General features: G+C 42.9%; 1 protein-coding gene across 1 annotated transcript in view; it reads left to right on the top strand.

The window, feature by feature from the left end:
* Positions 1–21,801, top strand: part of FER1L6 (fer-1 like family member 6) — a 777,028-nt gene that overhangs the window by 358,163 nt on the left and 397,064 nt on the right. The window lies entirely within an intron of this gene.

Below are 21,801 nucleotides of genomic sequence, written 5' to 3'. Positions count from 1 at the left end.
AAAACCCCTCATCAGACAATGATTTAGGGTCAAAACCAAGTGTCTCCCGACTATAGACCAGCATGTCTGAGAAAACCTTGCCCTGAATGTACTTTCCCTTAGGGGCATTGTCTATGTCCTCATCATCATCCTTAGATTTCTTTGCCGCAGGCTCTACAGCAGAATTGATCAACTCCAGCAAATCATCCACCCTGCAGTTCCTGGACATTATGCTGCTTGGACAAGGCCTTCGCAGGCACCGGAAAGGAAGCCCCATCACTCATGGGCAGAGCAAGAAAAGATTAAACCACACAGGAAGCTCCAAACACACACAAGAAAGTGCCCAGCAACTCCCTTCAAATACTGCCCCACAATCAACCAAGTCCTGTGAAACATGAGACTTGAAAACCAGAAAGGGCAGCCCTACAGTCTCCACCCATAGCCACAGACAAATCAACATTTCCACGGGGGCCGGGCACTGCTGGAAACCCCCAGCACCGGAACGACCCGAGGCCAGGACAGCAGGAAAGCTACCCGCCCCAGACCAGCACATGCACTGCAAGCGTCCTGGCCAAGAAGCAGGAGCTCAGCTGACTGGAGCACCGGTACGGCCATGCACAGATACAGCAATAAAAAAACAAATACAGAATGGACAGGAGTTCAAAACTAGACCAAAAAGCATTTTGTTTAAAAACTCACGGCACAGCAATACATCCTGTCAAAAAACGGAAACATCAACAGGAGACACGGAGCACCAGCGTTCCGACCGCCATCGGAGCAAGAAAAAACAGGCATGGCGGTGAGTGGGAGGGGTTTATGTGACCTTTTGAATTTTTTGTTTTGAAGCATTTTGATTGGCTGGTAGGAGGCAGGACTGCCTCACTGTGTTAGGACCTAGACGAGGAGGACCCATGAGGGGGTAATGCATTTTAAATGCAAGAACATGAGAACGATATCCGCCGTATGTTTTTACAGACCTCCTTAGAACTGCTCTTATTTTAATCTTTAAATTCAGGGGTATTACCACGCCTCCTGGTTGCGGTAATGGTATTACCGCGTCAGAGTGTTCATCATAGATTTAACTCTGACAAAATGCTGGGGTGAATGGCGTATGTACCAGAGGCACATTGTATTTCCATCCATGGATAGTGAGTTAGGCAGAATAGATTCTGTGAATGATGAAGTTCTTTGCAAGATGTGAAGGACAGGTTTGCTGATCCGCAGCTGGGAATAAAAAGAAGGATCTTCAGAAAATGAAGCTGGGCCAGGCATGGACTGACTCTCAGGAATTAGTCCTATTCACAGGAGATTTTAACAATTATGAAGGAAATTGAAATAGAGGACACCTATAAATGTGAACATTTTACAGTTTTTCATTTGGTTGTATTTTAATGCCTTCTGCTTTTTCCAATTCAGCAGGACCAAGTGAAAGTGAGTTTTATTTTACAATAGTTTCTGCATGAAATGAAAAACTCTGGGGCACATTACCAAGGGTGGCAATAGGCAATTATCGCCCGGCCGCTAAGCGGCGATAATTCTATCGTTCTATTAGCAAGCTGTCGCTAACTGATGTTAGCGACAGCTTTTAGGCGATAGGGAGCGGTTTGGGGCCCGCTTTGCATGTCAGCGATATTTATCGCTAATGACATGCAAAGTGGGCGTACCCAACCTGTTAACGACTGAAAGCAGTCACTAACGTCGCTATCGCCTATTAGCAAGGCAGGCGTAGCGATGGAAATATTCCCGCTATCGCCAAAAACTAACGCCTGCTCAGACCAGTTCTTAGCCATGTTATCCAATGGGAGGTGGATAACATGGCTAAGAGCATTTCGTCCCAAATCGTGAATATCGCTTTATTCTCAGCGATATTCATGCATTTCGCTGCTATCGCTGGATATTTTAGCACAATGGAGAAAGACATTGCTAATAGCATGTTTTCTCCGCTAATATATCCAGCGATAGGCAGTGATAAAAAAATCGTTGCTAAGCCTATTTAGCGATAATTATCGCTACTTGTTGGTAATATGCCCCTCTGTCCTGTGAATGATAGACGTTCCAGGACAGTACTAACGTTACGCTTGCTTCTTCTGCATCATGAGCAATAACCTCACTTTATTGCCACTTATTTCTTTCATGAGCTTCTTTTCCCACCAGTGGTACTGATCTACGAAATCAGGCTTCAAGACTTTTAACATCCAAGTCTCTGACCATTGAGTTATGTAGGTTTCTGATGCATTTGGCTCAGTGAGGTAACGAATGTATATGCAGGGGCCCCCCACTCTCCGGGCCCCATTTGTAGCTCTCAGGCTAGGAGCCTGCTAGTGCCAAACAGGGCCCCGGAGCTCAGCCCCACTACCGTGGGGGCTTTTGTTACGCCATTGATTTGTCATTCATATGACTAGCATCTTGGCCATCAGGTTTATCAAGGCTTTGCAGAGTAGTGGTGTCACAAAAAAGAGCCAAGCTGGAAACAAGTCTTGAACTGGGATTTTTTTTCTGCTTGAAACGAACCGTAAAGTAACAAAAAGTGGCCCTTTGCACTACTTTGCATTAAGGGGCGTCCCATAGATGGTAGATTGATGTTCCCATGCAAACACTCATGGTTTTTGAGGCAAAGCCCTACCTACTAAAAAGGTACACAGGGCTATGCAACGAAAAATGTACACCTCCTCAATGCAGAGTAACATTTGAGAAAAGTTTTGTTTCCTCAAAACTTTCTACCTCTGCATGTGTTTTATAATCTACAGCCCACTTACAAAATTATAAATGTTTTAAACTAGGTTTACTAGGTCTTTAGACAGACTTCCTTTCGTCTCTCCTTGTTGTCTCTTCCCTCATCCTACCTTTCTCACCTCCCCTGCCCCCTCCACTACTTTTCCCTCTCCTTTCTCTCCTCTCCTAATGAATTGCCTATTTTTTGATGCAATGTGTAATTGTTGATCTTTTTCTGTTACATTGTTGATTCTCATGTAAAGCGCTCTGATACCTTCGGGTCTAGCCAGCGCTATATAAAACTCTCTAAATAAAAAATAAAATAAATAAAAATAAATAAATAAAAAAATCCTTCCTGTGTAACCAGTGCTGGATATCATGCACACACCTTTGCACTATAGTGAAATGGTGTTCATGTGGTGCAACGCGTCTTAAAGTGCGCGAGTGCAGGGGATGACAGCTGTGGTGCACTGTTTCATTTCTAGGTAAAGCTGGCCCCACAGAGCGAGAGCAGCAGTATGCCGCAAGCAGCGGGTGTTACATCTCAGAGTATATCCGTAAACATTCACTTGACACATGTTGATGATAAAGCTGGATAATTCTCAATCTAAGTGGGTCATTTCATTCAGAACTTCACATCTAATGTGATATTATAATCACATGTGAGTAAATCAAATCCATCAGTCCTTGTCTTATTGTTAATCCTGCTTTGTTTATCAGAGTAGTAAAAACATCAAAAGGTCACTAAAGAATTCCATTTTTGAACAGAAAGATATATGTGATTGTCAGAACCTCTTCCAGTGGGCCACAGGGCAGGCAGGGGTTACTGTGGGCCCAACCCTGGTGATTGAGGCTTTCTACTCCTGACGTCCCAGACCCAATCTACTTTGGACTGAGTGACTGGGGCAAGTACTAGCCCTTCAGCACTTGAGTCTCAGTAGAAGGGAGGGTCAAGCAGTGCAAGGCCTCCTGGAGGGAGGTTAGGTGCACTGTGTACACAGACTCACAACTCAAAAACATGCTCAGCAAAATAAGTGAATGTCAAGCCAGATACTTGCTTTTATTAAAAACAGTAGTATTTACATACAAACACAAACAGAAATATAGCACACAAGAAGCTGTCATTGAGTCTCACTTTCCTCTCTAGCCACTGTGGTTATTCCCCATTCATGTGAGGCAGCATCCAGGTTAGGCCTGCCTAGCAAGTGCAAGTCTTGGAGGTTCCTTAATGGACTGTTAAAAGTCACAGGGGCATATTAACAAGGGCCATATCGCCGTTTTTCTGGCTTTAAAAGGCACACAAGCGGCAAAAATGTCATCGCCCTATCAACAATGCGGTGCTAACATGTATTAGCGAATGTTAGCAGCCGTTCTCCACACGCCTAGCCTTGCATCTCTAATGAGATGCAAAGAAGGCGTTCCCAAAGAAAACAACAGGGAAAAAGTCGGTAACCGCACATCGTAGAGTAGCGTTATTAAAAGCTGCGCTAACCGCGGTTAACGCTGGTATCTAACATCTGATACATTTCAGACTTATCTCTCTGTTCTATGGGAGGTGGATTGAATGGCTGAGTCCACATCTCCCTATTAACAACATTTCCTTTAGCGCTGTCCTGTTGTCGCTGGTTTTCGCACGGTAATGTGGAATATCGCCGTCAATCGCCAGATTTCACATCGCCTGTTAGCCAAGCGTTGTAAATACACAGCGATATGAACTGGCGATAGACAGCGATAATGACAAATGAGATAAACGCATTCAGCGATCATCACCTTTTATTGTTGATATGCCCCACACTGCTTCCGCACCGTAGTTCCTTTAGTCAGAACAAGTTCCCCTGAGGTTCGGTGGCCCAGCTATCAGTCTCATCCACTCTTGTTGGAGCTGCAGTGCGGCAGGCATTGGCGTGCATCAGTGGCCCGGTGGTGAGTAGATGTCTGGATGATGCAGGAAAAGCGGCAGGCATCCACAACGCTCCTCTGATCATGCAGAAAGACTTCCTGAGTCTGATGGCAGGTCTCTGGTTCTCGTGGGTTCAGGCGATTGCATTACTGCTCTGCTTCTACAGGTCGCAACCCACTACAATTCACTGTTGTGCTCTAGTCCAGGGCGACAGCCCTCTCTCTTCACCATAGCCTTATGAACAACACAGACACTCTAGGTCACAACACTGCACAGGGTGACAGCTCGCTTCTTATCACAGCAATGCACCATGGTGAAAGCCCTAAATCTTTACATACAGATACACATACAATCTGGCATACAGAGATCCCATAAAGTAGCACTTGGGAGGACAGCCCTCTGGTTTGCAATACTGCACAGGGTGATGGATGGCCCACTTCTTGTCACAGCGATGCACCAGAGCAATGCCCCTCAATTTTAACCGCAGTTTCCACCTGGCATATAGGGGGTGTGAACTGCAGCACTCAGGCAGGTAGCCTGATCAGTGCTACAGTCCTTAATCTTCACCTTGGCCTCCACTTGTCATATGGGATCAGCTTCAGGAACTCACTTTACAGGATCCTCGCTGGACCTTGCTCCTTCCAGCACTCTCCTCCTTCTCACAAGGTCCTATGGTCGTGGCAGGTAGGCAGATTATGGTGCTCTAGGTTCAAAGGTGAGTGGTCTTGATTCTCCGGGTTGGAGATTAGCAGAGCGTAGTCCCCAGTCCTGGGCAGAAGTCGTGCTGATCTTCTCCACGTTGAGATTCAGCTCCAGTTTGTCAATTTTTGTGATTCTCAAGTTCCCCTTTTTATAATCCATTTCTTGACACAGATGTGATTTAGTCTAGTCTTAGTCTTTGAAGTTCACGTGGTGGAAGCTTGCCCCTTTGGAGTACCCACTCCTCTGTTATGCCCTTTATCCAGGTAGCATTCTGCCACAACAGGAGCGACTTTAAAATTGACCTCCCCTCAACACAGGCCATCGGAGTGACCAGAGGATCACAATTGGATGTCAACCTCACTGATATATGCCTATCAAAAGGTTACAAAGCCCCTCTCCCCAGCCCTATTCCTGTCAGAGATGTACCCAAGCCCCACTGACCATCAACATTTTCAGAATTAAAAATCAAAGAACACTTTTGAAGTGCACAAGAGAGCCTGGCTTTCCCTTCTACCAAGTGTGTGTGTTTCCCACCCAGCTTGCAGAATGTGGCAATCTACAAATCTGACTGGGATCCATATTCCACCTCCAGATGCCTTTCTCAGGTCCCTGGGCTTCCAATATGGAACCCACTGGCTTTCATGTCCACAAACACACATAGATTACAGCACACAAATGCAACCATATTTGTTCTGTACAAGACTACATACTAATATGATGTAGGCCAACCGCATGTTAGGTACACAGCAGCGGATCTTTACATTAGTGGACCCAGAGACCTCACTCCTATGACACAGGTAATTTGAAGGCCTGTTCACCCTTCTGATCAATATTACAAAGCAAAATGCTGTCACCACCGCAGTAGTGCTACTTATGTTTAGGTAAGCCCTTCACTGCTACTGAGATAAGGCTTATGCACCCCTTTCAGTTTAACAAGATCATAGTCTGTGAGACAGGCCTAAGTCATAGTACACACACATGATCCCTCTACAGTGCCAAGGATCAAGATGTCGCTGCAGCTGTGCTTGTTCATCACAGTGCAAGGGAATTTTACATCCCAACAACTAAATCCTCATTTTACTTTGGATGTCGTAAACTGAATGCTTTAATGGCTGCTCAACTGCTAACTAGCATCATGAAACTGCTTTGATTCTATTTATTATCAATGCACTGTCTTTTTCTAAATATGATGCTATCCTGATCAATAGTAGCTCTATCTTTCAAAGGGGTTATGTTATGCGTCCCCAGTGACCTAAATTGCTGGGAGCAAAAGAGATAAGAGAGTCCCACTGGTTTCATAAGAGTTCAGCATGAGTTCGCCTCCAAGAAAATGTTGAAAGAAATGAGGTCAAAACGTGCATTTCAAAGAAAATATTAAACATATATTTGATAAAAAACATAGAATCTAAAAAAGCACTAAAGAAGCAATCCATTGCTTTCATAATGTGCCAGGTAAGCCTAACCACATCCTGGAGTGTCTCACATTCACTTGATTTAAGAGAAATTTGACAAATTGTCAAAACTATGCATTCTCAGTACAATTTCCTTATGAAAAGTCAAATAAGCTTGATGTACAATATTTAGAAACATCCTACATATTTTGATGAAACATAATAACAGGAGGCCCGATTCACAGAAATAACTTAAGACAAAATACTAAACTTACTACCATTTTGGTATTCACAGAAGGCACTTACTCATTTTGGTATTCACAGAAGGCACTTACTCATTTCGGTATTCACAGAAGTTAGGAGTCCTAACTTTACTACTCCTAAACTGAGAAAAATCCTAACTTTAAGACTTTTGGTATTCACAGAAGGCATTTAGGAGTCCTAAAGTTAGGAGTCCCAACTTTACTACTCCTAAACTGAGAAAAATCCTAACTTTAAGACTTTCGGTATTCACAGAAGACATTTAAGAGTCCTAAAGTTAGGACTCCTAACTTCTGTGAATACCAAAATGAGTAAGTGCCTTCTGTGAATACCAAAATGAGTAAGTGCCTTCTGTGAATATCAAAATGGTAGTAAGTTTAGGATTTTGTCTTAAGTTAGTTCTGTGAATCGGGCCCAGGCAACGCAAGAGAGAGGGATAGAGAGTGATAGAGAAGACCGTGGGGCATATTACCAAGGGTGGTGATCGGCAATTATCGCCAGTTTACTGGCCGTTTACGGCCGCTAAGCGGCGATAATTCTATCGCTCTATTAGCATGCTGTCGCTAACTGATGTTAGCGACAGCTTTAAAGCGATAACAAGCGGTTTGGGGCCTGCTTTGCATGTCAGCGATATTTATCGCTAATGACATGCAAAGTGGGCGTACCCAACCTGTTAGCGACTGAAAGCAGTCGCTAACGTCGCTATCGCCTATTAGCAAGGCAGGCGTAGTGATGGAAATATTCCCGCTATCGCCAAAAACTAGCGCCTTCTCAGATCAGTTCTTAGCCATGTTATCCAATGGGAGGTGGATAACATGGCTAAGAGCATTTCGGCGCTAATGCCTGAATATCGCTGTATTCTCAGCGATATTCACGCATTTTGCCACTAACGCTGGATATTTTAGCACAATGGAGAAAAACGCTGCTAATAGCATGTTTTCTCCGCTAACATATCCAGCGATAGGCAGCGATAAAAAAATCGTCGCTAAGCCTATTTAGCGATAATTATCGCTACTTGTTGGTAATATGCCCCCAAGTCTTTTACAGGAATCATAGCATGTTATTATTTATCTTCCAGGATGAAGGTGCATTTACAAGCATGCACAGTGGTACCCATAAAACTGTACATTGGCAATACGCTTGCAAAGTGACTCGGAAGTACATTTGAGAATTCATGCTGCAAAACAGACACTTCCCCTTTCAATATAGTCCAGGCTATTCACAAAGGTAGCTTACACTTGTAAGTTACACATGTACGTTTGCTCTTACACTTTTGAGTCACTTTACTACTTTTAGCTATTCATCAACCACATGTGTAAAGTGACTCAAAAGAGTAGACTTGCATGGCTCCACCTTCGGAAATAGGGGGTTGAGCCAAATTTACAAGTGTAAGCTACTACTGCCAAAAATAGGAGCAGTAATAGGTCTTGTACCACATGTGTCTCACCACTCATGCACCAACACCATCCTATTGAAAATGATGCCGGCAGATACTTAAAATGTACCCCCCCCCCCCCCAGGGAAAATGTTAAATGAAAGTACTTTGTTGACTTAAAATATATATATGAACTTTGTGTGTGTATATATATCTATACACACATACATATATATATATTATATATGTATATATGTATAGACACAAATATATGTATAATTTAATGTTGCAAATGTAAAACGAATCCAAATTGTATTAAAAATATGTTAGTAACCTTTTTATGTTTAAAAAGAAGTGTAAGTTCATTTTAAACTTTAAATAAATATATATATATATATATATATATATTAAGTCAATTGTGTACATAATTTTTTGTAAACTTAATGTATAATAAATATATCTGAACACTTTACTTTGGGATGAATTTTTATTTTTAGTAAATCGTAAAAAAGAATGTTTAGCGCTGTAGCATTTAACATTTTGTTCTACATTTAAAACAAATAATTAAAATATATTTATGGTAGGGATCTTCCAAGAGAAAAGTATAGGAAAAGAAAAATTGTATATTTAAACTTGAAGAAAATGGTAAACTATATTTATGTTAAATATTAATGTACAATAATTCAGTGTACTTCTTTTAATGTTAAAATCAATAAAAAATAATGCAGCACCATTAACTTAATTTCAATTAAAAATGTAAATAATTTGACTACGTTCATGAATGCACATGAACAAAGCACAGGCACCTTGTTCATATTTCTATTGGACCCTAACTTTGGCAACTGAAAATTGCCTTCTGAATCAGACCACATCTTCTCTACCTTTTGGTATAACTGTGAAGTAGGGCGTTAATTGCAGACAACACAGTTGTCCCTTATGTTGAGGGAGTATCTGACCATAAAACACATTCCTTAACCACGTTATTCCCCAGAAACTCGTCATAGATTCTGTTTATCACACTCGATAAATAAAGCAGCCCCAGGCATGATAAATGGCACCTAGATTTTGACAATTTCAGAAGCAGGGTCATATTTGTTTACCAGATGAGACTAGTAGCAAGGCTGCACTGTGGAATGGATTGGTGAAAGGTGTGCTTTACATACACTCTATAAAATAAATGAACAAAACATTCAATATGGCATTATATCAAAAGTCACGTTATGGATTGATGCAAGTGGTATTCTTTTATATCGAGGGAGGGAAAAGGACAGGACTGTGGCATGCATGTACAGACGCCATCTTGTCCTCCTCAATTCACCCGAACAACACCTCATGAGATTCATGTGAGGATGCAGCTCCTTGGGTGAGACAGTCGACCCAGTATTTGAAACTTAATCTCATCCTTCTGTGCTTGTGATCTGCAACGACTGACGTCTTGGGGATTTCAATATCCTTATAATGTACATTAGAGGGAACTTTACCATGTTTGGTTACCATGTTTGGTTAATACGTATTAAAACAGAAGTGAAGGGGACCACAGTTCTCAGGAGCCTTCTGCCTACACTTTTAAATGTGAGGGTGCCGAATACCATTGCAGCATATTAATCAATCAATCAGTGTTTTGCAAAGTGCGCTACTCACCCGTTAGGGCCTCAATGCACTGGGGGTGGGTGTGAGCAGCTCCATTGGGGTCATTTGAAGAGTCAGGTCTTGAGGTCATTCTTGATTTGGTGTAGTGTTGGGCTTCGCCGGAGATGAAGGGGGAGATTGTTCAATGTCTTGGCTGCGAGGTAGGAGAAGGACCTTCCACCTGCTGTGGTCCTGTAGAAGTGTGGGACGGTGGCTAGGGAGATGTCGGCTGAGCAGAGGTTTCTCTTGGGGGAATGGAAGAAGATGCGGTCGTTGAGGTACTGGGGTCTGGTGTTGTGGAAGGCCTTGTAGGCGTGTGTGAGCAGCTTGAAAGTTTTTCTTCTTTTGACTGGGAGCCAGTGGAGGACACAGAGGTGTTGGGTGATGTGGTTGTGCCATGGGACATCGAGGATTAGTCTGGCTTCAGCATTCTGGACGGTCTGGAGTTTGCAGAGGAGTTTTTTGTTGATTCCGGCATAGAGGGCCGTAGTCCAATCTGCTGGTGATGAGTGCGTGAGTGACCGTTTTTCTGGAGTCAGGTGGGATCCACTTGAATGTCTTGTGTAGTATGCAGAGGGTGTTGAAGCACGCAGAGGAGACGGCGTTGATCTGGCGATTCATGGTGAGTGATGAGTCTAGTATTATGCCAAGGTTATGTGCATGGTCCGTTGGGGTGGGAGGGTTTCTGAGGATGGGGCCACCAGGTTTTGTCCCACGTGAAGGGGGCGGAGTCGAAGATGAGGACTTCTGTTTTTGGCATAGTCTTGAATTCTCCCTATATCTCTTTCTTCCACCACCTACATTTCCTATCTTTCTATCATGCTCTTGTAGTATCTTTTCATTTTCCCTACTTCTTTCCCTCTTTTTGGACTTTCTCCCTAGGTCACCAAAGTCCATTAATAAACAGATTATGGGACCTATTGGCTTTGCTAATGGTTTTTAGCAATGCTGTAGAGAATGCCTGATGCTGTGCAGCATACCGAAAGAGGAAACAAAAAAAGGCACTATGACGTGCCTGCCTCCCTCCATTTCTAAGCGCATGCAAAATGTACGCGTTCACCTACAAAGGGGCCTGGGTATATTTTTATTCTATTTTCTGAGTTGGATCAGTAAATAAAAATAAAACGGGGTAGAGGGAAGCAACACAGATGGCATGGGTGAGAAGAGAAGCAATACAGGGGTGAATTAAAAGAGGGCAGGGAATACAACTCTAGAGAGACAGCGGAACGAGCATCATGGAGGAAGAGAAACACAAGGGCCAAAAAGAGGAAACTGGAGCTGTTCAAGGGGAGTCACAAGGGAGAGTGATTGCAACATGGAGCCCGGCAGAGGGGTAGGAATAGTGTACAAGGGATACTGCTGGAAAACACATGTGCTTAAACAAAAAGAAAAAAGTCATTTTTCAAATGTCCAGGGGAGGGCAAACACAAGAAGAGGAAGTAAAGCACACAAAATAATATGAATAAAAAGCAAGCAAATGAGAGTGGGAATAAAAGCAACACATGGCAAGCAATGAGTGGGCTCTAAACCCACTTTAAGCTGAGGTCTTTTCACCAACTGCTTGAGCTGTCTGGTAGCGAGACCTAAAATGGGTTCCAATTCCCAAAAATGTGTGCTGTTGCCCACCACTTCTAGCCACTGGCACAAAGAAAGCACTGTTTATCCCCTATACCAATTATGTTCAATGCAGTTACGATTTCAGGAATCATTACAAAGCCGGCTGACTGGTGCAACTGTCTGGTAATCTGGGTTTCTGGGAATTATTACTTTTCACCACATTACAACATTTCTTTTAATGTTGTGAGACTTCACAGGAATAATTGCAATTTTTCCTGGAAGCTAAATGCTACTAGTAAAATTCCCAGAAAGATCCAGATTACACCTTCAGAAACCTTGCTACTGGCAATTACACCTCCTCTTTACCACTGGTGACTATTTTCAACGGAGCTACCACATACAGTAATAGCGCAGCTCGTATTACTGGTACTAAGGGTGTTAGTAGTACTAACTGCTGTGCTACTATGGAGTTATGAATTAGTCCCCTGTTGGCCATTTTGCAAAGAGGTGTAACATGTGCAGATCAGTATTATGACACAGGTTTCTAATTGGGCTTCCATAAAATCTGGCTTTTTCTGGAGTTTGACCTGGAGGAATTGTCCCTAGAACTCAATGATTTAGGGCCATGTGCATTAAAACTACTGAACTCATAGTACCATTTTTTGCCAGACACCCATGTTTACATCTAAAGGGGTATTAAGAGGTATCAAGCTAGAGATGGAGATAGCTAAATGCCACAGTAATGGCTTGTGGAAACAGTGGGGCATATTTACAATGCCCCTGCGGCACTTTTACGCTGCCGGAGTGTACATTTTGTGATGCTCCGGAGGCGCAATGTGCCGGCGTAGCTTTTCATAGCTTTGGAAATATGGAGTAAGGCAATGCCTTCCTCTGCGTGGACGGGGTATTTCCATGGGTCTGGTTGTGGTGCTCGCTTGCAACATCCATGGTTTTCGACACTGCCCCACATTCACAGCATACTGTAAATCTGGGACAGTGTCAAAACTAATGCCTTCCAAAGCAGGCATAACGAGGAAAACGGTTTACATGTTTCCTTGTTTTTTTCCACATTCCATGTGTGATGCATTCTGTTAATGAGGAAAGTGCCTCCTTTTATTGTTTTTGTGCAGGAAGGTGTCCCTTCCTGCACAAAAGCATTCATCCCAACAACACAAACACCCTTGCACCATGTTGCTAGGGTGTCTGCATTGATACTCGGCTGCAGTCTGTGCGCTGCAAGAAAGGACTGGAATGCGCAATATCTTGTAGATACAGTAGATTCCTGCCCTACTTTTTATGTAGGGCAGCACAGTTAGAAGGCTTGCGGTGATGCCCTATGCCAAAATAGTGTAAATATGCCCCAGTATTTCTGCACAAGATATTACCGCTGCATTTGCTGGTGGGTGTAAGTTCTCCCCTCAGTGCCTTAAGGATCATTTTAAGAAACAAACCTTCTAGCTTGGGTAACTGCGCACCTCAATATTGCCTCCATTCTTTCTGACTAAGCCACGCTATGCACAAGCTCGCACAAACCTGAAACACGTTTTTGAGCGTCTTTCCTGAAAAGATATTTCACTAGTGAACAGGATCACCTGAGTCACTCGCAGAGTAAACAATGTGGGTGAGAGACAGACTGAGCGCCATGGAGTCAACAGGATACGAGCAGGGAAGTGGTCACAAGCCTACATGATGTTCTGTCTGAAGCATTAAAGAAGACAGAAAACACCCACAATGCACACAGAATGACAAACCCAGGGCTGCTGATCTGCCTAAAGGCTCAGGAGGGATTTATTTTAATTTGTTTTATCTTGTTATTCCCGAAAGGCAGGTCAATAAGTGCCCCTTCTTGTACATAAATATTCAAATGCAAAACAAATTAAGAGAGGACAATAGATTGAGTTGTAAAAGTTATCTTCCTTACTGAGTTCATCTCAGTTCAATTATCGACTGGATTGTGCTGCATACTGTGCTAATGCTTTGAGTCTCTGTTTTGTTATTGACAGGAGCCAGGGCGATTATATAGTTATAGAGGAATAGATGCAAACTGCATTAAAAGACCCTTATTAGAAGATCTTCACGTGGACTTTATTAGCAAATCATTGATCCCTAAACTGTTCCACCCAAGAAAAGGAAAAGGCAAGCATGAGCAATGGTAAAAGGTCTGACTTACAACTGAAAATGCAAGCCGACTTATTGGCTTTGCCAAGGCATGTCTGGAGCTATGACTACTGCCTGGGAGAAGAAAGACCTGCCAGAAATTTCTGAAGTCTAGACAAAGAAGTAAGGGGCATATTATCAAGAACGGCGTTAAACATTATCGCCGGTTTAGCGGCAGAAAACTGCAGCTAAAGCTGACATAATGGGCTTGATAATATGCCCTTGAGAATTCCAGTAGAAGCCCATGTTCTGGTGTGAACATGGGCTTCTATGGGAATTCTCCAGGGCATATTATCAAGCCCATTATGTCAGCTTTAGCTGCAGTTTTCTGTCGCTAATCCGGTGATAATTTTAACGCCGTTCATGATAATATGCCCCTAAACTTTGGGCAGAGGAGGGGGGCCGATTGTCACCATTTTGGCCCTGTGTATACCTCCGTGAGATGAAAACAAGGCCGTCTCTCGAATGACACTTTCTCCACGTGGGAGTGGCCATCGACGGTGAGCTGAGAAGTGTCGGGAACCTGGATTGCTGTATTGCTGGCAGGTCTATAGTGAATAGTAGTTACACCATGTAACAGAGTGTCAGCCCCTTCATTCTAGACCACATTAGTTCTCATGGACACCTACCCTCTGCCCTGGCGCTGTGACCCCGGCCTCACAAAATGTCTCCTCAGCAATTTCTTGTAGCTGCTCTGGCTCTCAAAACTCAGCAAAACACAGAATAATAGGTATTGATTTAAAAATATATATATATATATTACATTTACTCACAACTAAATTTTAAACATACAATTGCAAGCACATATGCACAATCAAAACAATTAGAATATGACAAATATCAAAGCAGATATCAAAATACATAGAATTCGGGGTTTAGACTTGCAATTAAATAACCCTGCACCACACCCTACTGGCTTGCTCACTGTACAACACAGACCCAAACACTCTTCAATGACATCCTTTTCTGCCAAATTCCAAATAACGCATGTATGTATATGGTATTTCTACAATGTGAACCTCGACAAAAGGTAGTGGAACACTCTATATGGTCAAAGAAAAGCATAAAGTGAATGAGTAATAGGCGAGGAAGCTTGGTTGTGGGTGGGTAATGCTCTTTGATGCTAGTCTTCAACTCTTTCTTCGGTTGGAGCAGTGTTGGGCTAATCCTGATGGATATGGTGAGGCTTTTCCTTATCCTGGGTGCAGAGATGGATCAGGCCTGCTTTCTTGTTTTTTCTTTCTTACATTTCTTGGTCTGATAGTGTCTTGGTTTGGTGGTAGTGGCCAGAAGAGTTACATAGAACAGAACCCATGTAGAATATCATCTACTAATCACCCCAACTAATGACAAAAACGCGGCACCTTGGAATCATGAAAAATGACCAAAAAAAGTTTGAGGTAAATTGGTGATTTGTAAATATCATTTGGGATTTCTTGAACCTGTCTAGGTGCCTGCGAGCCTTGGGACACAGCAACAAGCTCTAAAATACTGCACGTGGGAGGCTCATTCTGTAAAGGATGGCTCATGCCCCATTAGAGTAAATAAGAAAGGGACCCACTGCGACTAGATACAAGTTCCTAGGTCAGGGCACAATATTATTCAAAATAGTAATACCTAGGCAACTGAAGGGTCCTGTTAGGTAATCAGGTACATAAAGACAGAATTGGTAAGAACACAGACTTGCGATTGAGTGAGGCAGTGTACAGCCCAAAGGATTCAGTGATGCAATATCATATAAAACAAATTTATTGACCAAATATCATAAAACAATCTATAGGCATAGTTTAAAAATTGTTACACAAAGCGAATGCACAGTCAATTGGTTATACAAAGTAATTACGCAAAGATACACATATTTATCACAATAAAAATGATTTACACAAAATAAAATAATGCTTTTATATACATCCAATGAACAGACAAGAACAAACAAGTGATGAATAGAAATGTCTCTACGCGAGTTTCGGCGTATTCGCACGCCTTCTTCGGGAGACCACTTGATATTTCTGGAAATGAGGAAGGATAATGAACATAAGATCATATAAAAACAGCTGTACACTTTAGTAATTAGCTCTCACTGGGAGGATAAAGAAAGAGACTCAAATGAAATGAACTGGTTCGTGCTCAAGTGGAAAGGAGACCCACTCACCACACCTAGAGTAGTGGCCCTACATGTACACATGATGTGAAAAAAAAAAAAAAAAAGTGTTTTATTGAGAAAAGAAGAAAAGATGTCAAAAAGAGGTTGAGTCCTGTGGGGCTATGGATACATGCCGTGCCAGATGGAGTAAAGGAGCTTTCCCCAAAGGTAGCGGTGGTGTTGATATTATATTATTATGGTGAGCCAGTCAGGGTTTTACAAACGCAAAAAAAAAGAGTACCTTTAGAAATGAGGACGTCCTTCCTTAAGACCACATGGAGAGGTATATTATGTCTTGGGTCGCGGGATGGACTTCGATGACTCGTGGCTTTTTGCCGCCTTTAGAATGAATATCAAATTACAGAAATTACGCTAGAATGTACAGATTCCCCTTTGTTTTAGTAGCTCCCTGTAGTAGAAAAGATGTTTACCTATTTAACAAGTATCTATTAGGTAGGGAAGAACCGCAGCTTGTCTTAAGTCTTAAACTGCTGTACCATTAGGTTACATTCAAAGGATTATCGCGGTGCTATTTTGACCAACGAGGTTGAAGAACCTAATGGGTAAAACATAATACAAGGCAACTGGGTAATTTTAAATAGCTTGGAGGTGCCCAACTAAGGTGTATTTAGGGTGGGGCTTGATACATACCTCCTGATAATATATGAGGATGTTCAATAAGGTACATTGATATCGTGCTCACACTACAAGGTAATCATCACTTGCAGGAAAGTATATTTGACTCTGTAAGAAGACAATAACAGGGAAGGATGTATGTGTATTAATATGAAGAACTATGTTCTGTGAATTGCGGGTTTCGACTAATTACCTTGCACACATTAATAGTTACCTGTATATATAGCGGGACAGATTCCTTTCGAAAAAATGCGCCAGCGAGCATGGATGACCCAAGGGCAATGATAGGCCGAATCTACAATACAAGCGGTAAAAGGTAAAATCCATCTTAGTGGTTGGTGACAGATAACAGACGCAATATGCATGATCTGCTGGGTGTTTGACCATACATAAAAATAAGTGCGAGCATTGGTGTCTAATGTACAGAGTCTAGATTACTGATAACCTCTAGCTCTGATCATAATTTGGATACAGGTCTCTGAATTATAAATGCATATACAGAAAGAAAATGACCCATTAGACCAATTTAGATGGGGGTTTGAGGTTTTGCTCCTGGTGGTGTTCTTCGGGTATAATGAGTGACCTTGTACATCTCACACAATTGATGTGATAGTTTCTTGCTTTATTACAACTTATGCAGCAACTGCTGGCTCTAAACTCCTGGACCAACTGTGGTAGGCTCCTGACCTGGGCTGTTCCTGGAAGAAGGAACCCTGTAGTCCTCAAGGCAAAGCACTCTCCCTGTCTGCACTTCCCACGTGATCACAGGCCTTGAGATACTTGCACGGTGCCTGTGTGTCCAGTATGACCATCTAGTACCCGCTACTAAGCTTCCCCTTAGACTCGAGTAGTACAAAGAGGCCCAAGCAAATGCCCCTTCCTTTTTGTTCCCCGGCAAAGTCACCCTCCACTGGCTCTGATGAGGAGGTGGAGGGGTAGTGCCACAAGCTCAGGAAACAGAGTCCAACAAAAGTCGCACAAGAACAATTCTTGAGTGGGTCATCCGTCCTCCAGACAGGGGTTCATCCACTTTGCAGGTATATGTTTCTTCTTCTGTTCTACTGTTTCACATCTGCTTTTCCCTACACAGAGGTTTAAAATGAAGGAAAGTCTTCTAGAAGGTGGGAATCCTTGCCAAACCCGGTGATGTCACATCACATCACATCTATGTGGCATTTGCAGGGATCGGCCCACGACTGTCCAACCGCCGTGCACAATAATCTGCAAAGTACCAAGTTGGTTGATTGAAGGAAAAGCGGGGCCTATTCCTCTCTCTAAGCCATGCTCCAATCACTCAGGTTTAGTTTCTTCCCTTCAAGCTTCAAAGAAACGGCCTGTGGTGAGAGGAGCCAGAACTCTGCCTCCCTTTGCCCCATATGGGAACATCCTAAAAGTGCTTATTGTTTCAGTTACTTCTCCTCAAAGTAATGACAGGAAACATATTATGTATTTATGGAGTTTTCTTGACTAACTCACCCGCGTCAAGACCTCCCATCAAACTGCCCTGGTACAAATGAGAACATTCTGAAAGCAGTTCAGGTTTTATAGCAAGGAACCCAATTAATTTGCTGTACATTCCTTACTACACTTTCCAAGAAGGTCCTGCTAATCAGATTATGGTGACATCACCTCACCCCTTTCATTGAAAGCTTAGAAAGCTAATTTAATAGGATGGGCCTTTTGTTCCAGGTTTAACTTGAATTAGCAGCTGGCTTACAGAGTGATATACTCAATTGTATATGTGCATAAACAAACTTGTATAGATAAAATCTAATATGAGTGCCAGACCCAGAGTTGACGTGAAACCACATGCTAATGACTTTCTTCCCTCATGATAATACAAAGTTACATTATTGGCACACTTTATTAAAAGGGTAAATCGGCTGAAACGCTACAGATGTTACACTTCAGTCAAAAAGAAAGGAGCATTCCTTTTTAGACCCTCAGATGGATGAGTCAGATAAGCAGCCCCTCTCCGAGCATGTACACTTGTGCACACATGTTATACACGTGGGTCACACACACTCTACCCAGAGTCCTTTACCCAGCTGCGCCAACAGCTCACCTGGTTTAAAGAGGTACCCAATTACTGCTTACACTATTTTGAACAGATGACTACAATGGGTGATACTTAATTTGGGAGACACACTCACAACAAAGTTCCAAAACCCAGAGGCCCAAAAGCAAAAAAAATGAGATTTTCACAGGATAAAAGTTGCTTACCTAAATCAATCCAAAACATAAGTGTGCCCTTTGAGATGTGCCATGAATCTCTAAGCCAGCATACTGACATTCATGACCCTCTCACAAGAAAGCAATTCTAGCCGCATCTTCATTGTCTTGGTACATGAACGTGCCCAGTACTAACAAAACAGAAATCTATACATTGAGAGCACATTGTTGAAAGCCATAGACAACCTCATTATTCTGAAATCAGCATACACCGCGTGCAGATACCAAGTCACTATGCTTACTTCAGACTGAACACATTTACAGAGAGAAGCAGCCAAAGTAGGTCACTGTCAAGACATTCTGCTGTTGTACTAATTTATTTCCATGCCATCCAAAACTGCACACAGAAATAAACTGGCATCAGCTTCACAAACAAGAACACAGTTCAGTATAACCTCACCAATAAACCATGTGGCAATTCCAGCACCCTCTTACAATGCCCCTCACACACCAGAAGAGCTGCCACAATACTATCCACTTCTGTATATTGAATTCTTTCAAATCATCAAGTCTTCCATTGCAGCGGGAGTATTGTACGTCATGTTGGAAAGTACATAAACTCAACCCCTCATTAAAAAAACTCAACTAGACCAAGAGGAGCTATCAGATTACTGATCAATCCCCAACCTGAAATATCTGAGTATACACCGGAAAGGTCTCTGATGGTGCTTTCTTCCGGGCTAACAGCACCTCAACCTTGAAGCATCATTGATACAGCTGGTATCTAGGGCATCAATGATACTCTAAACACTGCCAGAAGAGACCCATCACTGCTCCTTCTCCCTGACCTACCAGCAGCGTTTGATACCACTGATTACAAGGCCCTCCTCTACATCCTAGCACAGTAGGTGGGAATTGACCGCAGCCTGTAAGCTCGGTCACTTTCTTTCCAAGTAGCATTCTACCTCCACTATTGTTTATCTTCTCTTCGGAAATATATATATATATATGTATTTTTTTTTTTATTGGCATTTTACATGTGCAATCTCATGCATTCAACTCTTGGTGTTCTTTTCATGAGTGCCTTGACAGTACACTACTCAGTTTCAAAGTGTCATTGTTCAATGACATCCATTGATTGAACATCTGACTCTCCCTAATACAATGTAGTGTGCCCACCATCTACTTGAAACTGAGCTCTACCAAAATGACTGTCACACTCCTCAGTTGAGATCACTCAGCCACGCTGTTCCAAGCCGCTCTCAGCCATACCGTTAACTTTGACTTTTAGTAATTGCTTGCTCATTTGCCAAATAGATGGCATTCTACAAGTCAGTTAACCTTTATAGACCATGTGTGTAGGAAGCCCCTAACAGAATAGTTCAGGGTCTTCTCTGGAATATCATGTCCTACTTCCCAGCATCCAACTTCCAGGCCACTCTCTAGGCAACAGTCCCTAAGGTCCAGGGCAGAACATGTGAAAATACTGATCGCAAAACGTGACCGAAAATTGAACACTGTCTTTTTTCTACCAGTCTGCAATTTAATAATGCGACCTGTGTACTACTAGGTTACATCCCAAAATATTGCAGGAGCTGCAGAATGACTTCCCTAATGTATATTCAATAGTAAGGTCGATTTTTGCAACCCCTTGACATTGGTTACAAACACAGTGATTATGGCTTGTAAGGTACAGCAGATCACAATCCATGTGTTTGCTTTCCCAGAAAGTAACCTTTTTTTAACTCCTTCCATGCTCATGACGGTGCTCATGTGCTGATGACGAGCTGAGCTCGTCATGACCACACCCGTTTCTATTGACCTTCAGCACAGCAGGGGAATATCTCAAGCAGCCAAGGTGTTAAGTAGCCTCTGTTACATAAAGACTGGAATGAAAAAAAATGGTTTTCTGTTTGGGTCCTCTGGACCACTGCTGTCCCCAAGCTTACCCAACACAATTCCATTATGGGAACTGATAACTTTTCAATGGTTTGCAATTCCAATTGAAGTTGTTAACCATTGATTCAGAGCATTGTGAATTCAATATATCAATAGATTTGTAGAACACTACTTGTCAATCGTGAGGGTATCCAGGCACTGACAGTCCAGTTGATTAGCCCAATAGCCAAGTCTTGCAGGACTTTCGGAACTCTGGAAGAGATGGGGAGGACTGTAGATGAAAGGGTAGCTCTTCCCATCTCTTTGCTGCTAGGTAGAAGGAGCAACCTCTGAATCTGTTACTTCAGATGTGTTGGGTGAGGGTTAGAGAAGGGACTTGGAGGTGTCTGGTGGGTTGATGGAAGTGCAGGCGGTGGTTCAAGTAGGTGGGTCTGCAGTTGTGCAGGGCCTTGTATGCATGGGTCAGGAGCATGAACTGGCAGTGTTTCTATACAGGGAGTGAAGGGGTTCCCTGAGGTAGGGGGTGATGTGGGTTCATCTAGGGAGATCCAGGACAAGTATGGTTGCGGCGGTCTGTATGATCTGTAGTCATCGGAGGGGGTGAACTGTTATCCCTGCCTAGAGACTGTTGCAGTAATCCAGTCGTCTGGAGATAAGGGCCTGGGTTATGGTGCGCCTCGAGCTTTGGGGTAGCCATTTGAATATTTTATTAAGCATGGCAAGAATGAAGAAGCAGGGGGAAGAGACGCTGTTGACATGAGTCATCATGGTTAGCTTGTTGTCCAGAATGATGCCTAGGTTCCTAGCATGGTTAGTGGGGGTAGGAGTAGGTCCGAGTTCTGAGGGTCACCAGGATGCATTCTTTTTTTGCTGATTTTGCTTCTGAAAATCAGTACCTCTGTCTTGTCCGTGCTGAACTTCAGGCAGTTATCCTTCATTCAGTTGGCGACGTCTGTCATGCAGTGTTGGTGGTGTTTTTGGAGAGGATGAGTTGTGTGTCGTCGGCATGGGATATGATGTTGAGCTCGTTGGTTTTGGCGATGCTGGCCAAAGGTGCCATAAAAGTGTTGAAGATAGTAGGGCTGATTGAGTATCCGTGGTGAGGTAAGTATACAAATAAATAAATAAAACGAATTTCGCTGTGTGCTCTGCATCGCCAAATGCGATGCAGCGCACACAATGAACTTTGTTTTGTATACTTATATTGCCATATATAGGCCATAATCTGGAGTTTACTACCCCCCACCCTGCCCTCCTCCGCCCTGCGTCACCTCCGGGCAGCACTCCC

Source organism: Lissotriton helveticus, chromosome 4_1 (assembly GCF_964261635.1).
Source record: "Lissotriton helveticus chromosome 4_1, aLisHel1.1, whole genome shotgun sequence".
Lineage (NCBI taxonomy): Eukaryota > Metazoa > Chordata > Amphibia > Caudata > Salamandridae > Lissotriton > Lissotriton helveticus.
This window is presented reverse-complemented; position numbering and strand designations above follow the sequence as displayed.